This window comes from Acinonyx jubatus, chromosome B4 (assembly GCF_027475565.1).
Source record: "Acinonyx jubatus isolate Ajub_Pintada_27869175 chromosome B4, VMU_Ajub_asm_v1.0, whole genome shotgun sequence".
Taxonomy (NCBI): Eukaryota; Metazoa; Chordata; class Mammalia; order Carnivora; family Felidae; genus Acinonyx; species Acinonyx jubatus.
In genome coordinates this window covers 43,020,045-43,026,383 of record NC_069387.1, presented here as the reverse complement: position 1 = coordinate 43,026,383, position 6,339 = coordinate 43,020,045, and the positions used below count along the sequence as shown (strand labels likewise).

At 40.7% G+C, this 6,339-nt stretch overlaps 1 long non-coding RNA gene across 1 annotated transcript; it reads left to right on the top strand.

Annotated features, from left to right (window-relative positions):
- The first annotated feature begins 271 nt into the window (after nt 1–271).
- On the top strand, nt 272–5,579 carry LOC128311036 (uncharacterized). The gene is made up of 3 exons (XR_008288959.1): nt 272–846; nt 4,095–4,198; nt 4,980–5,579. It is a non-coding gene; the product is annotated as an uncharacterized LOC128311036 (long non-coding RNA).
- Nucleotides 5,580–6,339: the final 760 nt, after the last annotated feature.

Below are 6,339 nucleotides of genomic sequence, written 5' to 3'. Positions count from 1 at the left end.
GACTCCAACCCCCACCCCTAAGCGGGACCAACTCCCCTCAACTCTTGTTCTCTTAGTACCCGTGGCTATCCCTTTTGTATCACTCCTTGAAATTTGTTAATTACTTGTTCACTCTCTATCTGCCCCACTAGGCTCTCAGCACAATGATGGCAGGGGCCATGTCTGTAATAAATACACACAACGATGCTTAACATAGGGTACACTCACAAATATATTTTTTTTATTGACTGGATGAGTGTCCATTAGGCAATTGTATATAGGAGATCTCTGACGAGAGGCCTGGGTTGGGCACATCAATTCAATAATTATCAGTATAAGCATGACAGCGTCATGAGAATGAGTGTGCTCACCTAGGAGGAGTGTGTCACTGGAGAAGAGCAGGGAGTCTTGAATCTGAGCAATGCCAGCATCTACACGAGTGGCGTCTGCCATGGATTTCTTTCAACTTAGCAAGAAAATAAATACGAGAATTTACGATCTGTCCTCATTTGGAGAAAAAGGAAGAATGACTAAGGAAATCCCGAAACTTCAGACTGAAGGGCCGAAAGCTAATCTGGTGAATTTCATATCTAGGGATAAGATAATCATTTTACATCAAATTCTAATGCGTCTCAGAGCAGAACATTCAGGGCATGCCACCGCCTCGGTAGTTAATATATCAGGAAATTGTTTTCAGTTGAAAAACACAAATCTTCCGCTGAACGTGTGTCATGCTTGGATGGCTGGATTGGTTACCTAGGAAAGTGCTTCTATTTCTCCGAAAGTACAAGAACTTGGACAGCAAGCCAGAACTTCTGTGCCTCTCATGCAGCCACTCTTGCTGTCTTCAACACCACAAAAGAACTGGTAAGGCAATTCTTTTAAATTATGATTATGTTCTTGGGGGTTATAGCTGATATGGAGGCTGCACACTGGAAATGGAAATGGTCCAAAAAAGACCCTCTCATCCATCATAGAAGAACCCCCCCCCTTTTTTTTCCACATCAGCTTAATCAAAGAAAGAGCTCACGTCAGACCACACTCACCTCCCAGGTCAGGTCAGATCAACCCTTAGAGTAAAAATTATTAGACAACATTTAGGACATGACTTCCCCCACCTGACTTTTCCAACTGGGAGTAGAAGGATTTAGAAATAAGTTACATACTAGGCATTTTTCCCTATGCCTAATATAGAGCAGCTTATATATTCCTGCCTCGACTCTAAACGCAGGGTTAGAGTGGTATATCTCCCACCAGAAAGATCCGACTATTCTTCAAAAAAATGCAACTGCATAATTAGCTAGCTCTATATTTTTGAGTGAAATACAGCAGCAAAATCCAGGGAAAATCCAAAACCACTTCCCACGAAGCTCAGACCCATGAAGCCGTAATAAAGCCCTCGGTAATGAACTGTTATTGCCTACCTGTTTTACACCAAATTAAAGTTGCTTTTTGTGGAACTATATTCAAAAAATAATAATAAGCAGAAATTCATGGCAAACCAGGTGTCAGAGATACTGGAAAGGATTAATCAAGGAGTCAGGCATAACCAAGAAGGTCTGGTAGGTTCAAGACATAGAAAAGGGTTAATGGAAAAACTTAAAAGCACACAGTACAAACTTCCCCCAACCAGAAATAATAGAGATAGAGAACAATAGAGGTGGCAAGAGACAAAACAGTTAAGACCTCAAGGAGCACAGGGATGTATTTAACATTTATTGAACCCTTACTCTGCCAGGAAAGGACAGAAGAGGGATTGTCCTAAATTTGAACTAATTTTGTAGCTCGTTCTGACAAGGAGTTTTGGATAAGTACATTCAGATGGCTGAAAAGTAGAAATGAAGTCATACATTCCATTCTATAGAATAATAAATCAAGAAACTAGAGCAGTGCAAAAACGGGAAGTATCAGATGAATACGGAAACAAAACAAAGGAAATACTTTGACTGAAAAGCACAGTCACTGAAATAATTTTTGGAATAAACAAACAAGGGTTCAACAAAATAATGAGGATATACAAAAGCAATGCTGGTTTTGTACATAGAAAGAATTGATCACAGAAAAAGAAAACAGATATATGCACCTGATTATAAACAGTAGAGATTTTTTTTTAATTTTAGAAATTTTAAACTTTTTAATTTAAAAAATTTTAATTTTAAAAATTATAAACAGTAGAGATTTTAAAATTTCTTTTTAAATGTTTATTTTTATTTTTGAGACAGAGAGAGACAGAGCAAGAACGGGGGAGGGTCAGAGAGAGAGGGAGACACAGAATCCGAAGCAGGCTCCAGGCTCTGAGCTGTCAGCACAGAGCCCGACGCGGGGCTCGAACTCACGGACCACGAGATCGTGACCTGAGCTGAAGTCGGACGCTCAACCGACTGAGCCACCCAGGTGCCCCACAAAACTTCAATTTAAATTAAGCCAGTTAGAGAACTTTGAGAGACTTCTGGTTCCACAACATCTCAAAGTTCTTTTTTTTTAATTTTTTAAAATGTTTATTTATTTTTTTAGAGAGAGAAAGACAGAGTGTGAGTGGGGGAGGGGCAGAGAGAGAGGGAGACACAGAATCCGAAGCAGGCTCCAGGCTCTGAGCCTGACGCGGGGCTCGAACTCAGACCGCGAGATCATGACCTGAGCCGCAGTCGGACACTTAACCGACTGAACCACCCAGGTGCCCCTAACCAGTAGAGATTTAAAAGCATAAAATCTTACAAATAATTTTATGCCAACGAATTTGAAAACTTTGAAGAAATGGATATTGTCTAAATAATTAAATAGTTGTGTAGACAACCGAAATTTGGATATGTATGGACAGACATATTTTTAAAAAATTGAATTGTGAGCATCAAAGGGTAAAAAGTGTTCAAACAAACTAAAGCATTCAAATAAATTAAAGACATAGAGAAAGTATCAACCCAACAGAATTCACAAAAAGCTAAAATAAGGGAAAAAAAAAACTAGTAGTCAACAAACACAACACTGACAAATCCCAATACGACAGCAATCGTGATAAAATGATTTTTAAATGCTTTGAGTTTCTTAAATGAAAAAAAAAATTATCAGATGGTTTAAAAAAAAAAGCAATAAAGTCCAGTAACGTGCTACTTACGGAGACATACTTAAGCACATACGTATACACACACGTGTGAACACACACATAAAAGTTAGACAGAAAAATGAAAGGAAATATATGCAAAGCAATTACTAACCAAATCCAAACAAAACGTAAAAGCTAGGCTATTGGTAATAATATCAGAAACTATAATGTATCAGAATGAATTACGAAGATATATAAAACCTGAATGAACCAATTGTTCAATATATTTTACTACTAAGATTGTCCTGTTCCAGGGGCGCCTGAGTGGCTCAGTCGGTTAAGCGTCCGACTTCAGCTCAGGTCACGATCTCACGGTCCGTGAGTTCGAGCCCGCGTCGGGCTCTGGGCTGCTGATGGCCCAGAGCCTGGAGCCTGCTTCCGATTCTGTGTCTCCCTCTCTCTCTGACCCTCCCCCGTTCATGCTCTGCCTCTCTCTGTCTCAAAAATAAATAAATGTTAAAAAAAAAAAAAAAAAAAAAAGATTGTCCTGTACCAAAAGGCACCAAACCTAAGATTTACTGGCAAATTTGACCAAGCCATCACAGAACAGATCATGTCTGTCTTCTAACAGTTCTTTTAGAAATGAAAAAGAGGGGCACCTGGGTGGCTCAGTTGGTTAAGCATCCGACTCTTAATTTCGGCTCAGGTCATGATCTCATGGTGCATGAGTTTGAGCCCTGCGTCGGGCTCTGTGATGGCAATGCGGAGCCTGCTTGGGATTCTCTATCTCCCTCTCTCTCTGCCCCTCCCCTGCTCTCTTTCTCTCTCTCTCTCTCTCAAAATAAGCAAACACTTTTTAAAAAAGAAGATAGAATAGGAAGAAAGCTACCCAATGCAATTTACTAGGGTAGTTGTTACAGAAGTAACTGAACCCATGAACTAACCTGTGAACCAGATAAGGACACTGCCGCCTTCCAAATATAAAAGTCTGTATTTCTCCAAAAAGTATAACGAGACAAAAGAAAATCCAACCGAACGAAGCATTTGCTATTCATCCTAATATACTTTCTTAAAGGATTTCCTGAAGCGATATTCTGACCACTCTCAATATTGGATTGGACTGAGTCAAGAAGCAGGACAGAGCTGGAAGTGGATAGATGGAACCATATACAGTGGTTGGTAAGTCCTGGGTCTGTAATTTATCCACCGAAAGCTGGGGCTCTAAGCCCTTTACCACCACAGAGATCTGAGCTAAAATCCATACACATCATTCTCCTGGAAGTTTCCTTTGTGGTGAAGAGTAAAATGAGCCCAGAGAAAAAGTGGTAATGTAAATTATTGTATAAAGTAAAGGGGCGCCTGGGTGGCTCAGTTGCTTGAGCGTCTGACTTTGGCTCAGGTCATGATCTGACAGTTTGTGGGTTCGAGACCCACACCGGGCTTTGAGCTGGCAGTGCGGAGCCTGCTTCAGAGTCCGTCTCCCTCTCTCTCTCTGCCCCTACCCTGCTTGTGCTCTCTCTCTTTCTCTCTCAAAAATAAATAAACATTAAAAAAACGATTGTACAAAGCATTTAATACTTGTAATATTCCAAACAGTGTTTCATATCATTTGACTTCCACAACAGCCGTGGGAAATAGGCATATTTATCTTCACTTTACGGGGGCAAGACATCAATGTTCAGAGATGTGACTACTTCTAGAATTTCACAACACATGTTTAACACGTGCTTAGCAGTAAATCCTGCACTTCTTCACCATATAGGTTCCAGGTTTTTTTGAGTTTCTGAAGCCGCATTTAAGGCCAAGGCATATGAGTTCACTTTGCGTTATATTCAAACACTACCATGTTGGGTAAGAGCAAACGCTCCCAGCAGAGGAAGATTTTTCCGTAGTCACGCCAGTCAGGACTCACTCATCCTGTCGCCTTTGTTTTTTTTCCCCCTTCTGTGTTTCGTTTTAGGTTTCAAATCATTGGAATTGGAGAATGTGCCTATCTACACAAAACGGGGATCAGAGGCTCCAGTACCCGCTTGGTTAGAAAATGGATTTGTAGCAAATCAGACCTATGCATCCCCAGAAGTTAAGACATCATGGATCTAAGATAGTTTACGTAAAATAGTGTAAAAGGAATAATTTTTATTCCTCTTGAAGGAAACATATTATATTAATATGAAAGTATGTGAGATTCATGTTTAGAAATTTCCATTGGTGTTTTACTCTGCGTCTCTAAACCCATGTTTATAAATCTTCTAGAGTCTTAGGATTCAAGAAATACATGCCCCAACGTCTGTTCCCAAATCTCACAGAATAAAACTTCTGATACGTAATACATTAAATACGAATGAAAAACTTAAATGACATTTTACGGTGTTTACGCTTATGGATTCAGAGTCATGTCATTTAAAGTGGCTTGTTTTTCTAAGAACTGCAATATTTTTGCCCTGCCTCCTTACTTTTATTATCGATACTAGTTGTTGATGTTCTTTCGGTTTTGCAATATGTGTGAGAGTCACTCGTGAATGTAGCATTATGGAAACACAAGCATCGTGTTGAAACGCGTTGAGTTGGGGCGCCTGGGTGGCGCAGTCGGTTGGGCGCCCGACTTCAGCCAGGTCACCATCTCGCGGTCCGTGAGTTCGAGCCCCGCGTCGGGCTCTGGGCTGATGGCTCAGAGCCTGGAGCCTGTTTCCGATTCTGTGTCTCCCTCTCTCTCTGCCCCTCCCCCGTTCATACTCTGTCTCTCTCTGTCCCAAAAATAAATAAACGTTGAAAAGAAAAAAAAGAAATGCGTTGAGTTACTAGCTAAACGAATCGCTTTCATGCGCCAACCCCACAGGCCATCATGTTCAGACCATCAGGATTTTGAGTAAACAGTCTGAACTAGCACCTGTCTAGTACCGAATGCCAGGAACCTATTGTACAATGGACAATATCAATAGTATAAATTTGGGGAACAAATGGGTGAAGGAGGTATTTGAACTCTGCTGCTCAAGCCTCTAGTTGAGAAAACGACAAATCAGGTTCTGTGGCAGCATGTGTAACTTTTCAGAGAATATGATCTTCCCAGTTACTCGAGGTTAACCAGATCTGTTTGTTAAAAATGATCCTCGCATTGAAGTGAAATCTGTGACCTGCATCTTATGGGTGCGTAATGTATGCTCACTGCTAGAAATGAAAACAGTTGTAATAGAACACAGACTGGAGAACGGGACAAGTAAGAACTCAGGAAAAGAGCAGTGGGGGTCTCATTCTTGTATCTTTTCCAAGCCAGGCCAAAGTTTCCATGTTTTCATCCCCTCTCCGCACCCTCATTTTCACTT